At 47.8% G+C, this 26,086-nt stretch overlaps 1 protein-coding gene across 1 annotated transcript in view; it reads right to left on the reverse strand.

Moving 5' to 3' along the window:
* The window catches only part of TMEM108 (transmembrane protein 108), a 353,527-nt gene that overhangs the window by 286,839 nt on the left and 40,602 nt on the right, over positions 1–26,086 (reverse strand). The window contains exon 2 of the mRNA XM_045008162.1: positions 15,960–16,042. The gene's annotated coding sequence lies outside the window, so the exon portion shown is untranslated. The remainder of the gene's footprint in view (positions 1–15,959; positions 16,043–26,086) is intronic.

The raw sequence follows: 26,086 nt of genomic DNA on the forward strand, positions 1-26,086 counted from the left end.
CGTGAATGCCCCTGGGGATGCCCAGAGGGTCCGGTCGCATCTGCAGATACTTACACCAGGGACGAATACACCCCTGCACCACCAGCTCAGCCCGTTCCTCAGGCCTGGATCAACTACGGGCAACAGCAGCAGCTGCAGCAAACTCAGCCTTCTCAGTGACGGTACCCCGGGGGCGAAGGCAAACAATATGATGGTCTTATTTCCTTAATGTCTTTAGCCGGCTCCTTCCTCACTTTCTCCCCTCCCAGCAAAGAGCCTCGTCTAACCCTTTCAGTCCAGGGACTGCCTGTCTCTTTCCTCATTGATACTGGAGCTACTTTCTCTCTTTTAAATCATGCCCCCTCTCCCTGGCTATCCTCTGAGGTTAAAACTGCAACTGGGGTGGAGGGCAACCCACAGTCTCTGGGACTCACTTTGCCTCTAAATGTTATTTATGCTGATAAATGTTTTTCTCACCGTTTTCTTTTTTCCCCAGCTTGTCCGATCCCTTTGATGGGCCGGGATTTACTCTGTAAGCTTGAGGCTACTTTAACCTGCACTCCTGAAGGGGTAGGATTATTGATGACAGTGTTAGGAGATTCGGCCCCAACTCAGGGTAATTGGGAACCCCCCCCCCTCTCTCCTGACCTCACTGACTTGCCTTCAACCCTCTGGGGAATTTCTGACACTGATGTTGGCCTGCTCCTTTCGGCAGAGACAGTAAGGATTCAAGTGAAGCCCTCCTTAGCCCCCCCATCAGTCCCTCAATACCCCCTGTCGCTGGAAGCCCAGGAGGGCATCCGCCCCATTATCGAGGGATTCATTGCACAAAAGCTAGTCTGCCCTCAGCGCACTCCCTGTAACACCCCTATACTGCCTGTCAAAAAGCCTCCTAAAAAGGACGGAGACCCTATTAGTTGGCGCTTTGTACAGGATCTACGGGTTATTAATCAGTATGTGGTCCCTCTTCATGCAGTAGTTCCTGATCCAGCTACTATCATCAGCCAAATCCCCTGGGATGCTGAGTGGTTCACTGTTATTGACTTAAAATCAGCCTTTTTCAGCATTCCTGTGCACCCAGACTCTCAATATCTCTTTGGTTTCACCTGGGAGGGACAAAGTTATGTCTGGCAACGACTTCCTCAAGGCTACAGAGACAGCCCCACGATTTTCAGCCAATGCCTCCGCCACGACTTGGAAGGCTTCACCAGTCCGCAGGGATCCACGTTAGTCCTATACGTAGATGACATCCTACTAGGTAACCGCGAAGAAGCCTCCCTCCGCATCGATGGTAAGGCACTTTTATTATACCTACACACCAGAGGCCACAAGGTAGACCCTAACAAGATTCAGTGGGTCTCACAGAAGGTCCGATATCTGGGCTTCCTGTTAACCCCAGAGGGGAGACAAATGGACCCAGTCCACATAAAGACTATCCAAAACTGCCCTCTGCCAAACACCAAGAAACAACTTCGAGGTTTCTTAGGATTAATTGGCTTCTGTCGCCCCTGGTTGCCGTCCTGCGGGGAGTTGAGCAAACCGCTCCACCGACTCACTGCTAACCTTGCTCCTGACCCTTTGCAGTGGTCCCCAGACACGATCCAAGCCTTTCAGTTACTCAAGGACAGTGTGGCCTCCTCCATGTCTCTCCGCCCCCCCAATTACAACAAACCCTTTCACCTTTTTGTCCACGAGAGGGGCGGAATTGCTAGTGGCGTCCTTACCCAACTGAGCGGGCCCCATCATTTCCCGCTTGCTTTTTACTCCCAGCAGATCGACCCTGTCGCTCAGGGAACCCCATCCTGCACCCGGACTCTGGCAGCAGCTGCCCTGCTGATCACAAAGGCAAAGAGCCTGACCCTGGGTCATTTTACCACGGTTTGGACCTCTCATGCCTTGTCAGCCCTTCTGCGTAGGGGCACAACCCAGGTCTTTTCGGCCCATCGTCAGCAACAGCTAGAGGCCGAACTCTTAGAAGACACTAACCTAATTTTTGAAAGGTGTGGGCCCCTTAATCCAGCTACCTTGCTTCCTGACCTGCCAGTCCTCCAGGATCAGCACGACTGTGTGGAAGTAGTTTATAGCATCTTACAGATAAGGAACAACCTGTTTGACGTGCCACTGGACAACCCTGATTGCATCCTCTTCTCGGACGAAAGCTCTTTCTATGTTGATGGCAAGCGTTTCACCGGTTATGCAGTCACCTCTGAATGGGACATTCAAGAGGCCGCCTCACTGCCAGGCAACTGGGGAGCCCAGGCCGCCGAACTCTATGCCCTGGCCCGACCTTGCCAGTTGGCCACTGGTAAGACCGTTACCATTTTTACTGATAGCAAGTATGCTTTTACCCTGTACCGGTACCTGCTGCTGAACTACAGTCGTGGGAGAGCCTCGGAGCCACTCTGGTCAAAGGGACCTGGCTTATGCCGGATGGCCGAGCCTGCCTCCCTCGCTCCACATACCCCCTGGCAGTTCGCTGGCACCATGATAAGGGGGGTCACTACGGCACGCACGCCCTTGTGGACACCATCGCTCGCTTTTGGTATGCTCCAGGCATTCAACCCTACTGCCTGTCAATAGTGAAAGCATGCAGCACATGTCAGCGTAATGGACCTGCTCCGCCTCTTAACAAAATTAAGGGTGGAAGACCTCCGCCTGCTGCTCCATTTCAACATCTTCAAATTGACTTTGCAGATATGCCAAAGGCTTTTGGGAAAAAGCACCTCCTTGTTTTGGTTTGCCCTCTGACTTCATGGGTCGAAGCTTTTCCTACTGCTAATTGTACTGCTGCCACAGTGGCGAAGATCCTCCTTAGAGACATTGTACCCCGTTTTGGCATCCCTCTCATACTTGACTCAGATCGCGGACCCCACTTTACTGGTAATGTCCTTGGCCGTTTAGAACAAGGACTGGGCATTTCACACTCCTTTCATACACCCTACCACCCCAGTCTAGCGGGAAAGTTGAGCGTATGAATAGGAAGCTTAAGCTTACATTGGCTAAATACTGTCAGGAAACAGGGTTAAAGTGGCCTCAGGTACTTCCCTTGGTCCTGTTTCACCTTCGTACTCGCCCAACCGTGTATTGGGATTATCCCCCTTTGAACTGCTCTATGGACACCCCCCTTTCAAAGGCGGGGCGCTACCACGTGCTGATGTTTCACTATTGGGAGGGGATCATATGACCGCGTGCCAGTTTCTCTCCCTACAGGCTCGCCTCCGTACCCTTTGGAAAGCCTCGCAGTTTTCCCAGACCGTGCCACTAGAAGAACAGATCCACCCGTTCCAACCAGGGGACTTCGTCTGGGCCAAAAAGTTCGTTCGTGGCGACACCCTCCAGCCGAGGTTTACTGGACCCCAACAGGTTCTTTTAACAACCCAGACTGCAGTGTTCCTGGAAGGACGCAAATCCTGGATCCACCACTCCCACGTCAAGCCAGCCGTAGTGGACCACAGTGACGGACCAGCAGCTCTTGCCACCACTGAAGACACTGCCTCTGACCAGTGGACCAGCTTACCTCTTTCAGACATCAGACTTAAACTGACTCGAAAAAAATGAGAGGACCTTTTATTCTGACAACTGTATGTTTTTTATCATGCCTTTTTAGTTTATTTTCTGCTTATGAAGATAATGCTTTTATTAGATATTCCCACGAGGTTAAAACTCGTATTTTAGGAAATAGAAGTAATTGCTGGGTATGTACTCAATTTCCAGTAAATGCAGAACAGGGACTCCCCTTCACACCCATTCCCCTGACCACTGCTAATATGACTTGGATGCCACCGGCTAGAGTAAAAGATCCAGTCCAACACAATCTTACATGGGACAAAACAGGAGTGCCAATTAACAGATATCTCAGGGTAACCAATCAGACAGGATCACTGTGTTTTGTTAAAGAAAAGGGGTCAACTTTTGTGGGAACAAGTAAATGCAACATGTATTTTAATGGCACCGCCTTTAGTAAAAATCTTGGCTTCAAGCCTTGCGCATCCCACTTATCCCATATGTGGATCCCCCACAAGCCTTCAGAGTCAGCTTTTAAGAAGCCCTGCTCAGATCACGAGGGTGTCCAACTAATTGTTAAGGGATATACTATTGCCTTCTACAACTGCTCAAGCAGTACTACACTGCACTTTGAAAACACCACTACCAAATTGTGCCTCTGCGGTTCGCACAACGACCCCTCTGCGTTACCAGGGGAACAGTGGTCCAACAGGTGGTGGGTTACCTTCTACTTTGAGAAATGGAATACCCGAAACGCAATGTATGGAACATACTGGGTGTGCGGGCCCAAAGCTTATTACTTTCTCTCCCCTGATTGGGCAGGGTCATGTTATTTAGCGTGGCTCACACCGCCTTCTCGCATCTCCCTCACCCCCCCCCATTTTCCCCACGTTCGTAACATCCGTGAAACCTTCAGAGATATTAATATCCGTGATGGTTTGTCGTGGCAGCGGTGGGCTGGTCTTATTAGCTTGAGGGGTGGTGTCATCCGTCTACAGGGACTACTAGAATCTTTAACCAATGAAACTGCGACTCTATTTGAGAATCAGGCCGGGGAAATGTCCCAGCTGCGCCAGTTAGCTTTGCAAAACCGAATGGCTTTAGACATAATGTTAGCAGCCCAAGGAGGAACTTGCGCCCTCATAAATGAAGAATGCTGTGTTTTTGTAAACGACACCTACCCTGACACTTTTCAACGTACCAAACATCTAAGGGAAATGGCTAAGAAAAGACGGTTACTCACCGTTGTAACTGTTGTTCTTCGAGATGTGTTGCTCCTATCCATTCCATGTAGGTGTGCGCGCCACGCGTGCACGGCTCTTCGGAACATTTTTAGCCTAGCAACACCGGCGGGCCGGCTGGGCGCCCCCTGGAGTGGCGCCGCTATAGCGCTAGTTATATACCCCAGCTGGCCCGTCCGCTCCTCAGTTCCTTCTTGCCGGCTACTCCGACAGTGGGGAAGGAGGGCGGGTCTGGAATGGATAGGAGCAACACATCTCGAAGAACAACAGTTACAACGGTGAGTAACCGTCTTTTCTTCTTCGAGTGATTGCTCCTATGCATTCCATGTAGGTGACTCCCAAGCCTTACCTAGGCGGTGGGGTCGGAGTGAGACGTGGCAGAGTGCAAGACTGCGGAGCCGAAGGCTGCATCGTCTCTGGATTGCTGCACCAACACGTAGTGGGAGGCGAAGGTGTGGACAGAGGACCAGGTGGCCGCTCTACAGATGTCCTGAATGGGGACATGGGCCAGGAAGGCGGCAGACGAGGCGTGCGCTCTCGTAGAGTGAGCGGTAAGACGGTCAGCTGGCACCCCAGCCAGCTCATAGCAAGTTCTGATGCATGCGGTGACCCATGAGGAAATCCTCTGAGAGGAGACCGGCTTGCCTTTCATACGTTCTGCAACCGCTATGAACAGTTGTGGCGAACGCCGGAAGGATTTTGTCCGGTGTATGTAGAACGCAAGGGCCCTGCGGACATCCAGGGTGTGCAGCTGTTGATCCCGACTCGAGGCATGAGGCTTCGGGAAAAAAACGGGAAGGAAAATGTCCTGATTTACATGGAAGGCTGACACCACCTTAGGGAGGAAGGCCGGGTGAGGCCGAAGCTGGACCTTGTCCGCATGAAAGATGGTGTACGGAGGACCGGCCGTCAGGGCCTGGAGCTCGGAAACTCGCCTCGCTGAGGTTATTGCGATGAGAAAAGCTGTTTTCCACAACAGGTGGAGCAGTGAACACGCAGCCATGGGCTCAAAGGGAGGTCCCATGAGCCTGCCCAAGACCAGATTCAGGTCCCAGGGCGGAGTCGGGGCCCGCACTGGCGGGAACAAACGCTCAAGACCCTTGAGGAAGCGGGAAACCGTAGGATCAGAGAAGATGGATCGGTGACCGACGGGTGGCCTGAAGGCCGATATCGCTGCCAGGTGCACCTTTAACGATGAGACCACCAGGCCCTGTTCTTTAAGCGACCAGAGGTAGTCCAGTATCGTTGGGATAGGGACGACGAATGGATTCAGATCTTTCTGGTCGCACCATATGGCGAAGCGCTTCCATTTGGAGAGGTAGGTCGAGCGAGTGGAGGGCTTTCTGCTCTCCAGCAGGACCCGCTGGACCGCTGCCGAACAGGTCCGCTCCGCGCGGGTCAACCACTCAGGTACCAGGCTGTCAGATGGAGGGACTGCAGGTCCGGGTGGCGGAGCCTGCCGAAGTCCTGCGTTATCAGGTCCGGCCATAAGGGTAGAGGGATGGGATCTCGTACCGATAGCTCGAGCAGCAGGGTGTACCAGTGCTGTCTCAGCCAGGCCGGAGCGACGAGTATGAGGCGGGCTCTGTCCCTCCGAAGCTTGAGAAGCACCCGATGTACGAGTGGGAACGGAGGGAAGGCATACAGTAGGTGACCCGTCCAGGGGTAGAGGAATGCGTCCGACAGGGAGCCCGGGGCGCGACCCTGGAGCGAGCAGAACTGGTGGCACTTCCTGTTCTCTCTGGAGGTGAACAGGTCTATCCGGGGAAACCCCCACCTCCGGAAAATCGTGTGAACCACATCTGGGCGGAGGGACCACTCGTGGGACAGGAACGACCTGCTCAGACGGTCGGCCAGCGTGTTCTGCACCCCTGGAAGATAGGACGCCACTAGGTGAATGGAGTGGGCTATGCAGAAGTCCCACAGTAGCATCGCCTCCGTGCACAGCGGAGAAGATCGGGCTCCACCCTGCTTGTTGACATAAAACATCGCCGTTGTGTTGTCCGTCAACACCGCGATGCAACGCCCCTGGAGACTGGGGTAAAAGGCTTGACAGGCGAGGCGAATCGCTCGGAGCTCTCTGACATTGATATGGAGGGAGAGCTCTCGGGGCGACCAGAGGCCTTGGGTGTGCAGGTCGGCTAGGTGCGCTCCCCACCCCAGCTCTGACGCATCCATGGTCAGAGTGGCGGATGGTTGAAGAGGGCGGAAAGAGACTCCGGCACACACGACTGCTGGGTCCAGCCACCAAGTGAGCGAAGCGAGTGCTGGCTTCGTGGGCGTGACCACCATATCGATGGAGTCGCGGTGGGGCCGGTACACTGACGCGAGCCAACTTTGAAATGGGCGAAGGTGCAACCTCGCGTACTGAGTGACGAACGTACACGACGCCATGTGGCCTAGAAGGCGGAGGCAGGAACGCACTGTTGTCCGTGGGAAAGCTTGTAGGTCTCGAACTAGAGAGACCAGAGACTGATGCCGAGGTTGGGGCAGGCAGGCCCTGGCCAAGTTGGAATCTAGGACCGCACCGATGAACTCCACTCTTTGCGAGGGGGTCAACATCGACTTCTCGGCATTTATCATGAGCCCTAGACGCTGAAACAGGGCTAGGACCGTGGCCATGTGGGACGCCACCAGTTGGCAGGATGGTCCTCGGACTAGCCAGTCATCGAGATAGGGGTAGACATGTATCCGACGACGGCGGATGGCCGCAGCCACCACTGCCATACACTTGGTGAATACCCTCGGCACTGTAGAGAGGCCGAAAGGCAGCACTGTGAATTGGTAGTGCGTATTGTTGACAACAAAGTGCAGGTATCGCCGATGAGGAGGGTAAATGGCGACATGAAAATACGTGTCCTTCATGTTGAGGGCGGCAAACCAGTCTCCCGGATCCAGGGAGGGAATGATAGTTCCCAGGGTTACCATGCGAAACTTGAGCTTGACAAGGTATTTGTTGAGCTCTTGGAGGTCGAGTATGGGTCGTAGGCCTCCCTTCGCCTTGGGGATTAAGAAATATCGGGAGTAAAATCCCCTGCCTCGCATATCGCTCGGCACCTCCTCTATAGCACCCAATCTCAGCAGAGACTCAACCTCTTGTAGGAGGACTTGCTCGTGAGAGGGGTCCCTGAAGAGGGACGGGGTGGGGGCGAAACAAACTGGAGATGGTAACCAGACTCTACCGTGCGTAGCACCCAGTTGTCCGATGTAATCTGGGACCACGCCGGGAGGAAGTGGGAAAGACGATTGAAAAATAATGGGGAAGGATCCGGGGAAGAGACTGCTGGGCCGTCCTCGTGCGTCCCGTCAAAACGCCTGCTTCGGCCCTTGGGGGGCCTTGGAAGGCGCCTGGGACTGGGTACGCCGATTGCCCGATGGCCTACGGCGGTTTAGTCTGCCCCGGCGTGTATTGTCCGGCCGAGACCTGGACTGATTGAACGGCCGAAAGGGCTGTTGCCTGAAAGGCCTCCGTTGAGTCGCAGGCGTATGCATGCCTAGCGTACGGATGGCAATGCGCCCATCCTTAAGGGTCTGTATCCTGGAGTCCGTTTTCTCTGAGAATAAGCCCTTAGTATCGAAGGGCAAGTCTTGTAGAGTATACTGAACCTCTGGCGGCAAGGTGGATGATTGCAGCCAGGAGATCCGTCTCATTGTCACTCCCAATGCCAAGGTCCTGGCTCCGGAGTCTGCAGAGTCCAGTGAACCCTGAATGGAGGACCTGGTAGCTTTCTTGCCCTCTTCCAGCAAAGCTGAGAACTCCTGCCTGGAGGATGTTGGAACCAACTCCGTAAATTTAGAGAGGGCTACGAAGTTATCGTAAGCATAGCGGGCCAGGAGAACCAACTGATTTGCTATGCGTAATTGGAGGCCGCCAGCCGAATATATTTTTCGGCCCAAGAGGTCCATCCTGCGCGCGTCCTTAGACTTAGGAGCTGGCGCAGGTTGCCCATTTCGCTCCCTGTCATTCACGGACTGTACCACTAGGGAGTCCGGGGTCGGGTGGGTGTACAGGTACTCGTACCCAGTCGGGGGTACCGAGTACTTCCTCTCCACTCCACGGGCAGTGGGAGGGATGGACGCCGGAGACTGCCAAAGTGTGGTGGCATTTTTCTGGATCGTCCGAACAAACGGTAGGGCCACTCGCATGGGGGCCTCCGTTCCGACCACATTAGTGATCGGGTCCTCGTCCTCGACGACCTCCGCTACCGGAAGGTTAACTGCTTGTGCCACCCGACGAAGGAGGTCCTGATGGGCACGTAAGTCAATCGGCGGGGGATCGGATGACGAGGATCCCGCCAACGCCTCGTCGGGCGAGGAAGACGAGGAGTGGGCCTGACCGATAGGCAGAGGCTGAGGCTCGTCCATGGGGTGTGAGGTCGCCGTCTCTACGGGATGTTCCGTCTGCACAGGCGGCGGTGGAACCTCAGCCGGAGGCAATGGAGGGGGCCTGCTGACGGTGGCTTCCGGCACCCCATGGTCAGAAGGCCCCTGTCGCGGGAGGAAGGGGGCGCCTTGAGCCTCGTGACCCGCCCAGGGGGTCCAGAAACCCCATTGCTGGGGACCCAGGTCTTGTCCTTGTGGGTCCGCGCGGTAATCTGCACCGCTGCCGTCGTATGAAGCGACCGACGGTTGGCGGGAAGGCCACGGGGGGGCAGAGGCGCTCAGAGACTGCGCCGTCGATGCCACCAGTCTGTCCGTGGACGGTGCCGTGTACCGGTGCCGATCGTCTCGGTGCCGGGAGCGGGAGCGGGACCTCCGACCGCGAGAGTAGCGGGAGGTCGACCGCGATCTCGATCGTCGTCGACGGGAGCGGCTTCGAGAATGGCGTCGGGAGCGGTGCCGGGATCCGGATCTCCCTCGGTGCCGACGGTCCGGAGAGCGGGACCGGGACCTGGAACGCCTCCGGGAGTACGACCGGTACCGCGATGAGGAGCGGTACCGGGACTGCGACCGGCGCTGAGAAGGAGAGCGGTACCGTGATGGAGACCGGTGCCGTGACCTTGAACGGCGGGAAGGTGACCGTCTCCGGGATCGAGACCGGGAGCGGGACCTGGATTGCCTCCTATCCCGTCTGTCAGGGGTGGCCGGTCGTACCATGGCCGGTTTACCCGCTGACGGAACAGCCCGCACCAGCGGTGCCGGGGGCCGGAGGCTCGGTGCCTCTGTTAGCTCTATGAGCTCCCTCGCCGTCGAGAACGTCTCGGGCGTGGACGGGAGAGACAGCTCGACCACGGCTTGCACCGGGGAGCGCGGGGGTACCGGACTCGACGGCCCAGCCGGTGCCGGAGTCGACGGTACCGCGCACGGTCCGTGCGCTGTCACGGACGGTGCCGAAGGCGCCGCTGCTGGCTGCTGGACCGATGGTCTCGGCGTAGCAGAGTCTACAGCCTTGGGCTTAGGCTTCCGTTTCCCAGCTGGTGAATGGGAACGGTGCCGGGGCTTCGGTGCCGGCTACTTCTTAACAGTCTCGGTACCGGACCGGCCGGGGACCGCTGGAGCACTCCGCACCGAGGACGACGCCGGAGCCGGAGGAGTCGGCACCGCAGGGGTAAGCGCCGACTCCATAAGGAGCTGCCGCAACCTAATACCCCGCTCCTTTTTAGTTCGCGGCTTGAATGACCTGCAAATGAGGCACTTGTCTGGTCGATGTCCCTCGCCGAGACAACGAAGGCAGGCGTCGTGGGGGTCCCCAACGGGCATATGCCGCTGGCAAGCCGCACAGGGCTTGAATCCCGGTGTCTTGGGCATACACCCGCACCGGACGGGAAAAGAGGGGCTAAGCCCCCCTAATTCCCCCTAATCTAACTACTAACTAATCAACTAACTCAGTTTAACAACTAACTATATACACTAAATACAAACTAGAACCAAGGTGAGCTAGGTAAGTGGAGGACGACAAGCACTCCACAGTTCCAGCTGCCGTCACGGGCGGGAAGAAGGAACTGAGGAGCGGACGGGCCGGCTGGGGTATATAACTAGTGCTATAGCGGCGCCACTCCAGGGGGCGCCCAGCCGGCCCGCCGGTGTTGCTAGGCTAAAAATGTTCCGAAGAGCCGTGCACGCGCGGCGCGCACACCTACATGGAATGCATAGGAGCAATCACTCGAAGAAGAACTACTCATCTGGCCAGCCACCTTATGATTGGTGCGGAGCCTTATGGAATTGGCTGCCTGGATTTGGGTGGGTTAAAAAACTCTTGGTGGGTATTGTTGGGGCCATAGTAATCCTTATAATACTGTGTTGCTGTATTCAGTGTGTCCCCTCCCTCATAAACTCATGTAGGTCAGTTTATTCTTTTCCTACTTCAGCCAAAGGCCTTACTCTCTTCGAGTTGGCCCAGGCTGAAATTGCCAAGCGGCCCTTGGCTCCTTAAAATGGGGTGTAGCTTTTGGTAAATAGTTATCCCAAAGCTACAAATGGAGGAATGTTGAGTCTGAACTTTTTATGAGTTTAAACTTAACCCAGACTTGATGTCTCTATCTGAAACTTTTAATCAAAGCTCTGACCTGCGAACTACTCATGACACCCCCCTCCCCTTAAGTAGCCATCTCCCCCTTTGTCTTTTCTAATTTACATTTTAACCTGTTTTATCCTGTAGAATCTTGATTGATTATGCATGACCATTATGATCTGTTAATCACTTTGTTTACTTCTGTGTATAAATATTGATGCTCACCCCTAATAAACTTGCCACACTTACTCCGAAGGCTTTTAAGCTAAGGATAGTGTGAGCCCGTTGATCAACGAAGTGTTGTCTGGTCTCTGACAGATTTGTGAGCCCCATACCAACTCCGCACGAACTCGGGTGCTGGAGAGGTGAGTAAGGACTTGCTTTTTTACCTAACATATATATTTGGATTATTTACAGGCATTCTTTTGGAAAAGGGCCCATTTTCCCTTCAGAATGGCTGCAAAGAAACCAAGAATTCTCTCTCTTTAACATGGTCCTTTTTAACATTTTCACAAAGTTTAACTGCTTAATTCTCTCCAGCCTTTGTAGAGTTAACTTTTCACTCTCTTTCCTTAAATCGCTTGTTTATCTCCCAAAATAACACCTATCATCACCTCAGATTTCACCATTTTAAGTATTGTTCCAGGGGTTCATGCCTGCACTTACTGCTTTTTTTACACTATGCTCTTAGGGCTTCCAACCTGTTTTTCAGTTTCTTTATCTGTTGCTTGCCTGCTTTTCTGGGCCTGATCCTGCTTTTTTTTTTTTTTTTCCCAATGAACCGTCTGTGAGTGATATTGTGGTCACTTCACAATTTTGAAATAAATGTTCAAGGAAAGGGACCAGGAAGGGACCAGGAAGTTGAGGAGCTCACCTTCTTTGCTGAATTGGTAGTGGAACACTAAAGAATCAGTTTTTGAGGCAGACAACAAAGGGGAACAGAACAAGGGGCTTTTTGTCCTTTTTACAATGAGATGGGAGTATTAAGGAGGTTGGATCGATCCGGGGTGGGTTTTTGAGAACGGGGTAAAGGGGAGCGCTCAGTCTGGTGGTGGGAGAGGAGGCTTTTAATAAAGCTTTCAACTTATTATTTGAATATTTGAGAGAGGCGAGTTTTAGATTTTGTCCAGCTACGATTTGCCTCTTCCCACCACTGAATGAAACAATTAACCTCTTCTTTAGCCAATTTAGTTTTAGGTTGGCCGAGTTTGTCCTTTAAGACGTCCACTTGGTCTTGTTCCAAGATTTTAACAGTGGCCACTGAGTTTTGGGATCCCTCTGAGTTAGCCTAGACCATTTTTCCAGAAATGTACAGGAGTCTGGACCCTTCTTACAGGAGTCTGGACCCATCCTAAATACATAAAATGAGCCGGCGTTCGTTTAGGGAACTGTCCCGACTTAGACGTCTGGTTACCCATACAGGAGGACTTCATACACCAATCGCACAAGAAGGAAATTCGGGTTCGTCAGAGCAATGCCCGGTGCAACACACAAAAGGAGCCCACAGGCTACTGCCTCAATTGCCCTTGCTTTCACACCAAGGGTTTTACCCAAAGTGCGGTGCGGCTGCGATTGTGCAGATTCCACTCACTCAGACTGCAGGGACAGGAACCCCTTGGTCGGCCGATCCCTGGACGGAGATGGCACCCAGACTCAAACACTCCACAGGAAGACGGATAGACACAGAGACAGGACAGTCCTCAGTCCGGACAAAACACAGAAATAATTACCTGACCAGATTCCTGATGTCAGATCCCGGGATCCCTACCAGAACAGAGTGGGAACCAACAGGTTTAATGGCGTAGACTTCACTGTGGTTGTGCACCTTTCCGTTCTGGTGGAGGACCGCTCGGGCCAAATGCCCAGGTGCCGGCTGCCACGGTCGTCCTACAAAAACAGTCAGGAATCACACAGCCCCAGTGAAGACGGTTGCCATCTCGGTGGAACCTCCAAATTGTCAAAGTTAGACTTAGGACTCAGTTTGTCAGACCACTCTGTTTTATTAGCACAGCGCTCTGCTAATAACACCCAGATAATGTGAGCACCATGCAAGACACAAACTATCTTATTTATACAGATAAAAGGGTGAGAACTTAACAAGATAAAGGAAGCAGAATCAGATAAGTTTACCTGGGCTAGGCATGCATATCTTATTTCCTTACTAACTATTACCCATCTTCTGTTAATGTTTTGCCATTAGCACCATTGTTTATGCCTAATGTTTCTTTTCCTGGCACCTGTATTTCAACATTTCTTATTTCTGCTTAAAGGTACATACAACATTTCTTTAATCCATTCTTATTTTTACAATATAATTCATTGTACTTTCACAACACATACAGAGAAAATGAAAAGGTGGGAGTTGTATATGTATCTCCTCACTATATGTTCCATTCTATGCATCCGATGAAGTGGGCTATAGCCCACAAAAGCTTATGCTCAAATAAATTTGTTAGTCTCTAAGATGCCACAAGTACTCCTGTTCTTTTTTCTTAAAGCTGCTTGGCTATACTGAGATGTCCACCTACTGTGAGTATTTCATTCTTTAACTATTGTGGGAAATGATGTTTGCAAGACCCCATCAGAAGTATGGAAAATGTATACAGCGGATATTCACTGGGTCTGTCTGAAGCTTGAAATGCAACCCCTGCCCCAAAACCCTTACTTTAAATACCAAATCACTGTTAATTGCAAAACAATCTAACCCAAATGCTCATGGGGCTGTGTGCTTTTGCTTTGCATAGGTATGACAACCAGCCCAGATAAAAGCTTTAAAAGGAGGGAGCTCCAAACAATACTTCTAAAGAAGGAGTAAATAATAAAAAAGCAGAAAAGGAGAGAAGCAAATGAGGTATGATCAACACCACCCAGGTCTACAAACACACACACAAGATTTCCCAAACTTTTGTACTGCTTGCACTGAAACATTTTGAAAGCATACATAATAGATCACTTGTCTTCATATTATACATATTTTAAAACATGTTATGTATTTTCATGCTTACATAGAGAACCTCGATCTGCTTTTTCCAAAAATAATTTAATCTGATAGTTTGTGAGAGATGTTTTTCTTTGTATTTTCACAGCTAAAGTGAACCTTTAGCTCACAAAATAGCAACTATTATTTAAAACACCCAAATCAAATACAGCGGGATCTGTATTAAGCGACCACTCTAGGGAACAAAAATTGGTTGCCTGACGGAGGTAATATTTCAAAATAGGAGGAACAAAACTTTATTTAGTACATGAGAAGATACTCTGCGGCAACCTCCTGTGAAAAGTTTCACTGTACCTTACTTCAATTAGTAGTAGAATTAAGTGTTGAGTTAATGTACAAAATATATAGAGAAAATAAAAATTATTGGTAGCATAAGCAGATTGTTCCACTACAATCAATCTTGTTGCTGTACCTGCTTAAATCAGAGTTGACACTGATCCAGAGTTCAGTAGCTCTTTTTTAAAACTGAAATTTTAATTAAAAAATTAAGCTAATGCAAAGGTATAATAAGGCATTAGAGGCTTGACCATTCCATTATTTGCAGACATGTAACACTTACTGAAGTGAACAGAGGTTGCATGAATGCAATTGACTGGATACCTGGTCGCAAGAAGAACTGAGACCATTAAAAAACCCTACTTGATTGAACCACTAAGATGGTTAAACTGAGTAACCATATTGTCTTATTGCTGTATCTTTTGACCTTCTTCATCCTATCCCAATCCTTAACTGATTGCATCATGTTTAAAGTGAGGCCATTATCCTGTAACTGGATTTGCCAGTGTGGGACCCTGCACCAATTCAGAACCTCACTGAAGACAAGATACCTTACAAGCAAAGGCCTCCTTGGGAGAGGGACCATGTCTCTGTCTGTTCTATAAAAAACCTAACATACTCTTGGGTGCTGTAAAAAGAATAAAAATGTTATACTAATTGTGGCAAAGTTCCTCCTCTCCCCTAGTAGGTCCTGCGCTTATTGGCGGATTTTCCTCCCCTCAGTGGTCTTCCCCTTGGATGAAACCCACAGTCTGGATCAACTCCTCCTATGTCTGTTTAGGAGTAGCGAGACTTGGGGGGAACCTGGTCCCACCCTCTACTCCGGGTTCCAGCCCAGGGCCCTGTGAATTGCAGCAGTCTCTATAGTGCTACTTGTAACCGCTGCTTGACTGCTACAGTTCCCTGGGCTACTTCCCCATAGTCTCCTTCAAACACCTTCTTTATCCTCACCATAGGATCCTCCTGGTGTCTGATACTGCTTGATTGTATGGTGTTTCCTCAATCCTCCAGTAGTACACCCTCTCAGTTCTTAGTTCCTTGTGTCTCTGACTCCCAGCTCCTCATACGCACTTCCTTCCTCTGGCTCCTCCACCCCTGACTGGAGTGAGCTCCCCCTTTTTTATATCAGGTGCCCTGATTAGCCTGTCCTGATTGGCTGCAGGTGCTCCAATCAATGTAGCTCTCTCTGGTGCCTTCTAGAAAGTTCTTAATTGGCCCCAGGTGCCCTGATTAGCCTGTCCTGATTGGCTGCAGGTGCTCCAATCAATGTAGCTCTCTCTGGTGCCTTCTAGAAAGTTCTTAATTGGCCCCAGGTGCCTTAATTATCCTGGAGCAACTGCCATTTTGGTTCCCAAGGTACTAGGGATTTGCTTAGCCTGGGGCTAACATACCTGTTCCTCAGTACTTTCCTGTAGCCATCCGGCCTTGCTCCATCACATAATACAATAAGAAAGACTTACTGTAGGTAAAGTTCCCACTCAAATAACCATACATATAGGTGAGCACTCACCTGGACCTCACCGGAGGGCAAGAGTCATCTCCTCTGATGTGAGGGAGGATACAAAATTGACCCAGCAGCTCTGACACCAGTTACTAAAGGAGAAAAAGGAATAAAATAAATAAAGAGAAATATCTCAAAGGCACTGAGTGATAACCATCCCAGGCACCTCCAGTGTGAACCTATAATTGCACCAACATTGCAAAGGTACAACAGAGCCTGGTCCCTGATTATTTGCTGAGAAGCGGAGGGATCTATTTTCATTTAATAATTATGCTCTTTAAGACTTGTTAACACCTCTATTTGTCTGTTGTAGCAAAGTGTTAAACTGTCCCAGAGAGAGCTGGAAACAATGTGCAGCTGCAGAGTGGAACATTCTGTGATTTCTCCATTTCTGTTTCTTTATGCTCTTCTGAGTTTATCCCTTTCTTTTATGACCACTTCAGAAGTTGGAACTTGGGTTATACTTACATCAGTTTTATTTGTTGACTTTGTCTATAGTTGTAGGTGCTGTTATGATGAAAATCTCAATTTTAAGTGGTATTTGAATTGGCTTCTTATATTATTTTTTCCAATCTAACATCATGTTATAATTTTTTTACGGTCACAGAGATCAGAAACCTACATTCCAGAGGCCATCAGCTCTGTGGATCTCAGTGCCACAGTCTCTGCTAGTAAATCATAGCTAGAACCAGAAGCGACGCCAGGGGTTTTGCCGCCCTAGGCAGCAGCGCTCCTCCTCTGAGCATTTGGCGGTGGGGGTCCTTCCGCTCTGCGTCTTTGGGGCACTTCGGCGGCGGAAGCACCGGCCCTGGCTAGAACACAGCTGTCCTTAGTTTAAAGGTGAGCAGTTCCTTTGCTCTTTCATAACATTGTCTGACCATTGTAGCTCCCAGCTGCACATTCTGACCATACTTTAGGTATCTAAGATGCCTGATAAACAGGTGCAGAGGTCTATCAGGAAGGTGTGACACTGTCACTTGGCACAGATTACTGGCCTGTTTATGGCCTCAAAAAACATTATATGTGGACTAACACAGCAGATGGACCTAGAATGTGTTTGGTTTTATACAGCATTTGCTCCCTGGACATCTGTTATTTATTGTAATATTTTTGTAAAATCATCAGATTTTAAATGTATATTATATATTTGAACTGTGTTAACTCCAATGTCCATTTCACAAGGAAATTTCCTTTAATGTCCTTTGAAGGACTTTACTAGTTTACTTGTTTTACAAAGAGAAAAGTTGAATACACAAAATACACATGTATTAAAATAAAAAAGGAAGCACTTTATACACTCTACTCTAGAGCCCATTATTCATTTTGAAACTATTCACATGGTCACGTCTATCCCTATAATATGATTTCTTTCCAAATACAGCACTACTAGGTTTCAGCCTTTTATATTTAATCCATAAACTCTGTAATTATAAAGAAATGAATATTTTATCTCCTATCTTATGATAACCCCAGGCTGTTTAATTTTAGAACATGAACCATATTTTAAGTAATGCATTAAAATGTAATATATCAACTAAAATGACTTGGCTTTTTAAATAAATGGATACACAGGGTCTGATCCTTCTAAGGCACTTTCTTTGGGGACTCTGCTTTTCCACATAGTTCCCAGTTACTGTTGTCCCCAAACAATAGGGGATTCACACAGCAGATCTGTTCACCACATAAAATAATCCAAGCTGTGTCAATACTACATTATGATGGGGAAAGCCCAGGGGGACAGTCACACAGAGCAGCTCCCCCTCACAAGCCCTGCCCTTTCCTGTCCTGTCTCACCTGCCCATACCCCACATGTACCATGGCAGGGGCTCCTGCACAATCTGGGATAGAGAAGACAATGTCATAGAGTTGGTGCTTCCATCCCTTTCCAGGCTTCCAACCCACATCTGTCCTGCATGGCTGCTCTCCCCACATAGACTTGAATAGGGGAATTGGACCCTGATCATAAAGATCTTGATTCAAATCCCACTGAAGTCAATGGGAAGACTCACATTGACTTCATTGGGCTTTGAATGGGCTCCTATTTCATATAGCCACTATGTGGAAACCAGGTAACAAGACCCTGTAAGGATAACAAAATACTAATGAAAGCACAAGCTCACAAGCTGGTCTTGAAAGAATCTCAAATATTGTGATAAAGCAAATTAGCTAGCCTATTCTACAGCAATGGCCCAAGGCCACTCTTGCAGTAGTACTACTGATGTGTTTTGGACCATTGCAGCCATTTTTTTATATGTGAACTTAGCTTGTGTGACTGGCTGAGATCACAGTTTGAGATGCTGCAGCTTCAGGGAAAAGAAAAACCAAAGACAGAGCAGAGGACAGCTCTGTTGTGAACTTATGTCTAGTGACCTGTACATTATGCTCTTTTCATCATTTTAGTTATTCATATTCCAAATGTATAGGAAATGCCTGTCCTGGTCTCTAGACACTGTACAGTTAATTAAAATGCTAGCAGACACTTGATAGGTCAGAAATCCTTCAGTGTACCCATATAAACTTCATTCCTCTCCATTTCATAACTTTTCAACCTCACCCCATGAAAAACCTGGGACATGTCGTACAGCATGCCCTAAGGGTCAGTAGATCTGGGCTTCCTTTGGCAAATCCACACAAAAGATACCAGATAAAGGCAGTAAACTGATATGTTCCCAAAACAAGCCTCTTAAGAACAGCATTAGGCCTAATCATGTGGATTACTTCATCACTAGTCATTAACAATCCCTCTGCAGATAACAGTGAGCAGTGGTAGGTCTCAAGTGATGTTAGCGTTCTTGTGGTGAGATTACAGTAGAACCTCTGAGTTACGAACACCAGAGTTATGAACTGTCCAGTCAGCTATACACCTCATTTGGAACCAGAAGTACACAATCAGGCAGCAGCAGAAATGGGACCAGGGGGAAGCAAATACAGTACAGTACAGTGTTACATGTAAACTACTAAAACAATAAAGGGAAAACAGCATTTTTCTTCTGCATAATAAAGTTTCAAAGTTGTATTAAGACAATGTTCAGTTGTAAACTTTTAAAAGAACAACCATAACATTTTGTTCAGAGTTATGAACATTTCACAGTTATGAACAACCTCCATTGCTGACGGGTTCATAACTCTGAGGTTCTACTGTACTTCTAATTTAAAAACTGGAATTTCACAAACCTGTTTTCTCCCCCAACCAAAGGGGTTAGAGATACCAATGCCACACTTTGATCTTCATGTGCTTTGGTATAACATCTGCTGAAATCAAAGGAAGCTGCCCTCATGCAAATGAGGGAAGAGCTGGCCCCTGAGATGGAGTAGTATTAGATTTGACATAGGAACCTATGATTGGCTGTAGGGAACAGAATGCTGAAGGCCATGCCAATAAAGAGGATGTGCATTTATTAAGAGTTTTCCCTTAAGAACTCAAATCTCATATGTCAAGGTCACAGCATTTAGTAAAAATCAATACTTTGGGCCACACATTGCAATGATTCACACCCCATGTGTCACTGAACGTGCGTCGGGTGCAAGTCAAGATCAAGATTCATCTTGGTCATGGATAAAAAAGTTAATAGCTAAGGATGCTGTTGTTTCCCCAAAAACTAGTCACCTGAGTGCACCACTGATGCAGATAAGTTAACACTAGTTTCTCTGGTTATTGTTTATTACCTACTGATCTTAAACTGCAATAATTAGCCAAGGCAAAAACTCACCAGGCTCCTGAGGCAGTGAGAGGCTTTCATAATATTATGCAAACCAGGGATAGAGCCATCTCTCAGTCTGAAGCAGTCTGAAAACTGTAGGGAAAAAATGCTCTATCTCCTCTAATTGAGTTTCATCTAGCTGCATAATTATACCTGCTAGTTGCACATGCACAAGCTCCACTCATCTACTTGTATAATGGATTCTTGCCCCTTGTGGCTGATTTAAAGCCAACAGAGAGAACCCCTTTGCTCTTTACTGAGCAGGATCTTTAATGCCTCTACCAAAGAGGCCAAACTATGGCAATTCTGAAGCCAAGCCCAGCTCAAAAACAAAACAAAAAAACATGGACAAAGAGAAAGCAGTAAGTAAGCTGACAATTATTGCACAATCTCTGCTCTTCAACTTCTGCAAAGTTCTTTGAGAAAATGTCGGCATCCTGAATGGGTGTTTGACCTGTGACAGGACTGCAGCTTTGGGCCTATGAGTTACTGATTAGTTGAGAAAAAGAATTCTGGTTGCTTGTGTGTAAGAGGGCAGTTGGGTTCATTATCTCTGTTTTTCCATTATTTTAATTAACAGTAGCCTCCAGCTGAAAATGTCATCCCAGTAACATTTCATTTTACAATATAATTACAGTGGTGCAAAAAACTTGGGACAAATGCAGGGCTGCAGGTGAGGAGGGAATCTGTGTATGTAATGAAGTACCACTATGACTGGTTCTTGGTCATATTTGAAATCTTTCATTAATCAAGCTGTTGTGTATTTCACCTTCACCTTACATACATACTATGCACAACATTTTTTCATTTTTGAAAATCCGCATGCTCAATTGTATATTTCCACATGTCATTATGTGTATTAGTTTTATTTTGTATTCTATTTATCATCTTATAAACTACTGCCTGGGTACTATCACTTATAGTTTACAGTGACAAAGGCATATGGAAACGTGCATCTGAGATAGGAGATGGCACTGTGGAATTTTAAAAGGTTCCAGCAATAGGATTTTGAAAATGTTGAAGCTATCTCCGAATGAAAGTTCTAAGCCAGTGGTTCTCAAACTTTTTTACTGGTGACCGCTTTCACATAGCAAGCCTCTGAGTGCGACCCTTATAAATTAAAACCACTTTTTAATATATTTAACGCCATTATAAATGTTGGAGGCAAAGCAGGGTTTGGGGTGGAGGCTGACAGCACACAACCCCCCATGTAATAACCTCGTGACCCCCTGAGGGGTTCAAATAAGTGCTGCATTCAGAGAATTAGAGGAAACAATCAGCCATTCATCATTATCAAATACACATAGTCTACTGAGGACCGTCACGCCAGCCAGACTGACCAAAGTTAATGGTATTGCTCCAGGCATCACTTAGGCTGTGGCTACACTTAGCACTTCAAAGCGCTGCCGCAGTAGCGCTGCCGCGGCAGCGCTTTGAAGCGCTAAGTGTAGTCAAAGCACCAGCGCTGGGAGAGAGCTCTCCCAGCGCTGTCCGTACTCCACCTCCCTGTGGGGAATAACGTACAGCACTGGGAGCCGCGCTCCCAGCGCTGGGGCTTTGACCACACTGGCGCTTTGCAGCGCTGCAATTTGCAGCGCTGGAGAGGGTGTGTTTTCACACCCTGCTGCAGCGCTGCAAATTTGTAAGTGTAGCCAAGCCCTCAGACCAGATCCTTAGTGACGTTCCCAGATCTGGCTCAATCCTGCAAATCCACAAATCTTTGCAGCAGCCCCACAGGTGACACCATTGTGCGTCAATGGAGTTTGAGAGCATGGTGTCCTGGAGTGTTTGCCCATCCTGGCATCATGAATGAGGAGTATACAATGCTGCTTTAAAATGTAGTGAGAGACTGGAGGAAGGCCAGATCTCTGCAAGATTGCGGCATTTTGCACAAAGTTGAACTACTTTATGCTCAGGATTTGGTGCTGACAGTGTATATGGAAACAAAAGAACCAACAGATTAGTTGATTGAACCATTCTGTTGGTGAGAAAGAATGACCATCTTTAATGTTCAGTTCTCTCCTCAAAAGATTACTCATCAGAATTTCTAACTAACCCTGTTCACTACAGTCTAGTCTAGGCCTAAAACTTAGCTACATCACTTGGGGTTGTGTGTGAAAAATTCACACCCCTGATTGAGCCATAATTAGGACAACCGAAGCCCCATTGTAGACTTCTAGGTTGAAGGAAGAATTCTTCCATCAATCTAGCTACTGCCTCTTGAAGGGGTGGGGAGGGGTCTGGATTAACTACAGCAATAGAAAAACCCCTTCCATCTCTGTGGAGAGCATCTATACTACAACAGTGTAGCCGCAGTGCTTGTGTAGACATAGCCTAGGTCTCACTGTTCTTTCATACAATGTAACTACTAACTCCATTTCATTATGGATATTTTTAAGTGGCTTTCTAAAACTGCCTGCTTCTTGAGCATTTGCCCAGAATGGCTGTTACCTATACAGCCCATTTCATTAAGTTACTTTGTTTCATTGTGTTGTGCTGAGATGTTTCTGAATTGTTTGAACATTTGTATTTGGAAGATACAGGGTACAGGGTGCAATGATTCATAGACTCATAGACTTTAAGGTCAGAAGGAACCATTATGATCATCTAGTCTGACCTCCTGCACAATGCAGGCCACAGAATCTCACCCACCCACTCCTGTAACAAACCCCTAATCTATGTCTGAGTTATTGAAGTCCTCAAATTGTGCTCTGAAGACCTCAAGCTGCAGAGAATCCACTTCAGCTCCTGCTAAAACAAAAAAACTTTTAAAGTGTACTGGTTTCAAAAGCATGGTCCTTATTCTGTTGGGTGCCCTTCATGTATGAAAATAAAGAATTCCCAGAGAGGTTCTGGCTCTTTCTGTCTCACTCCAAATCCACTTCTCATTGTGGCAGATGGCAAGTAATACAAAGGTCCGTACCATGGTTGTGCTGTGTCTTCTACAGAGAATTATGTGCATTATAGTTTTAAAATATTCTCTATACCTACAGTACAGCTGTCCTCTAAAAGAACAGATCCATCATCAGAACAACACTTAAGAAGGACAAGTATAAACAAGTGTGGAGGACATGAGGAATTTCTGGATTATTTTTATGAAAAGTATGTGTGACTCAGTTTCCCCACTCACTTGTGTTTTGTTACCCACTTGGTATGAAGGGATTGATCTTATTCCCGAGGCAAGAGAATAAGTGATGAAGAGACTGGGAGAGAGTCACACAGACATGTCTGGGTTGGTATGAATGGACTATCAAAATTGTCATAGTATGCCCTAGTATCGTCAACCTCAAGAGATCAAAAATCATGTCTGAGACCCTCCAACAATCATGAGATTGTCTCCCAAAATCATGAGGGTTTTTTTATATTATGTTTTTTCATGTCTTGACTTTTTAACTCCCCTCTGTTCCTCTGCCTGTGTGAGAGACAGATGGAGACAAAGAGAGAACTTCAGGTTACAGAGTTCTTAATGCACACAAAAATGCACACCTCTCCCTTGCTGCTCAGATGGAGACTCTACTTACCCTCTCCTCACAGCTAAGATAAATGGATGGCAGCTCCCCTCCCATTTGATCCACGTCTCTGGTTCCTGATGCCCTGGGACTTCTCTACCTCAGACCTACTAGAACCACTCCCTTCCACCCTCCCCCAGGTTTCTCCTCCGCATGGGTCCAAGCAGCACCACTTCCCCAACTCCCCTTCCTCCCCTGCCTCAGGACCCTCTGTCTGCTATAGGGCCATACATGAAGGCAGGGCTCAGTGGCCAGGCATCTGCCCAGATGCCAAGCCCTGAAAAAAAATCACAGGATCAGAGGAGCTTCTCCATACCGTCAAGACAACTCCTCTTCGCAATAAGTTTGTGAGAGTTGGCAACACTGCCTTCCCCTGGATGATCAGAAGGGATGCCCCTTACCCACCACTCCCCTAGGCCTGAGAAGCTGCTATTCCAGGCCCTCAATATCCCACCCTCATCACTATCTTCTGCACCCTCAGCCTGCCTTCCTGCCCTCCACAACCTTCTATACCCGTTCCACTATAACCCCTAAATCTGCCTCCTGCTCTCCCCATTCACTTCCTTGTTGGCTTCAGTCTTACTGATAGTAATAGAAGATGGTAGCCATTTCCAATACGGGAATATCTGTGAGTTGGCAGCCTTTCATCCTGTTTCTGGGAGACAGGTAAAGCACCCTCCAAAATCTCTGGAGTCACAATAAAAATCACACGGCTTTGCTATGCTGAGCTCCATGAGAGTGGGTCTCAGAGAGAGTAAGCAAGGTATAAACATAAAAACCTTCAAAACATGTGCAGTGCCATCATTAATTGGAACGGCAGACAGGGTGGAGTGTTGATGCTTCAATCGCAGTTAGTTTATGTGAAGGCCAGGAGGCGCTCCACAAGCAGAGCAGCAAGAGTGTCCCACCACAGTGGCATCTGCCTTGACCTGAAAAATTTTCTTCAGAGGGAGGATGGTAGTTTGGTTTTCATGCTGACTGGCTCCTGCAGCTCCTAATCAGAAAATCCTCAACTGTGTGCTAAACTTATGGTATGGATAAATACCACTTAACTACATCCTTATCTCACTGTCAGGAGCATATTCCTGAGAACATGAATCCTCAAAACAGCATACTGAAGTCTTGTAGGATGATTTCCTTTGAGATTCTGGCACATGCTGAGGTACTAAACCCAATATTTTTAACTGGAATTAATGGATATGCTATAACTATTAGTACTATTAATTACTGGGTTTGTGTAATATTATTAATGACAGTCTCTACTGAGTGCTTGGATAAGGTCAATAATTTGTGCTACAAAAACCCAAACAGTTTAATTTAGTGTTGCAGATATGTAATACAATTACATTACAATGTGTCTCTTCCTTGGGTATTGGTTAATATGTAAGCCAACATTGCATTAGCATATAGCATGATGCCTTAATCCAATCGCATCACTCAAATCGTGTGTGATAACTCGGTTCATGAAAGACTTACATTCCTTACCAGAAAAATTTACAATTTTCAACTATTCCCCCCAGCTCCTATGCCTTGTGTCAAACCCTAAACTAAGGATGGGATTGCTATGGCAGCCACTAATCTGTTTAAAAAACAAAGAAAGAAAAACCCAAACAGCCCACACTTACTTGGCAGCCCATGCCACAAACACTGGTTTCAGGCAAAAGACATGCAGTTAGAGAAAGATGCCAATTGCTCTAGAGACATCCACGCTTTCAAACGGTGTGAAAGAAGGGGCAATACTAAATTCAGTCCTTGATTAAAGACAAACTGTGATCTCAAATTCCTCACAGATGCTCATTGGGCATGGTCTGTGCATCTACACTTCCAAAAATGCATTTCTGCCATTAAAAATAAAAAAAGAACATTTTCTGAATGTTGCTGTTTCAAGCTTTGTTTGCACATCAGAAGATCTCCATCTGTCTGCTAGCCTTTAATTTATCATGACATTGTGGCTGAGTGAAGTCACAGCATTAGAAAACAGTTTCTTGATTCATAAGCAAGACATTGTAGAATTGTCAAGATCAACCCCTGTGCATTTTCAATCTGCAGGGGCAGTAATAGACTGACAGAGAGGTCCCTTGGCAAACAACTCCCTCAGACCCAATAAACTCACTACACCAAACACGTCTTGCAAGATATTTATCCATAAAGAGTAACATGTAAGGTATCTACCGAAAGCTTGTAGCTTGTCAAGATTCAAGCATTGTGAGATGTACGTACAGGTAATATTTAAGGAATAATGTAACTATATTGAAAGTTTGATTTATGGTCTTGAAGTAAAAGTTGGTCACCAAGGAATAATATGTCTCTGTGATGGCCCATGGAAGCAGGAAGAATTGTCACCCCTCCCTGGCTAGTGATGTAACGCAAGGCTCAATTGTCTAGCTTTGCTCCATCCCAAGACTTTCAATGGAAAACCTTCAGAGACAACTGCAAACAATCGAAACCACTTGGTGGTATAAAAAAGGAGTATTACAACACACAGGGGATCACCCTGTCTATGAATAGAGACAAAAGACTGGAGACAGGTGCACTGTGTCCATTCTCTGAGGAAACATCTTGTGGAGTGGGGGTGTTTTCATTAAAGTTTGGATCCTAGTTCCTGCAAAGTCAACCAACTCTGCAACAAACTCAGCGTTTGGCAGGGAATCAGGAGGCATCTTACTTTATTAGATAGGAAAGTGTAGGCCCTACTTTGCATTTCATGATTTTATTTTGCATCATAACTATTTCTTTCCATCATTCTCTCTTATTTCTCTCTATTCCTTCTTAAATAAACCTTTTATTGTTTTTACACAGGTGTGGTGATGTAAGGTAAAACTGGGGTACCTGGCTCCTTTGTGGCAAAGGATCTGGGATTTCTGTGAGTAGCCAGTGTTGAGGCTGGAGGAACACTTCAAAAGGACTTGGGCACTGGGGAACAGGT

The sequence above is a fragment of the Mauremys mutica genome, chromosome 2 (genome assembly GCF_020497125.1).
Source record: "Mauremys mutica isolate MM-2020 ecotype Southern chromosome 2, ASM2049712v1, whole genome shotgun sequence".
Classification (NCBI taxonomy): domain Eukaryota; kingdom Metazoa; phylum Chordata; order Testudines; family Geoemydidae; genus Mauremys; species Mauremys mutica.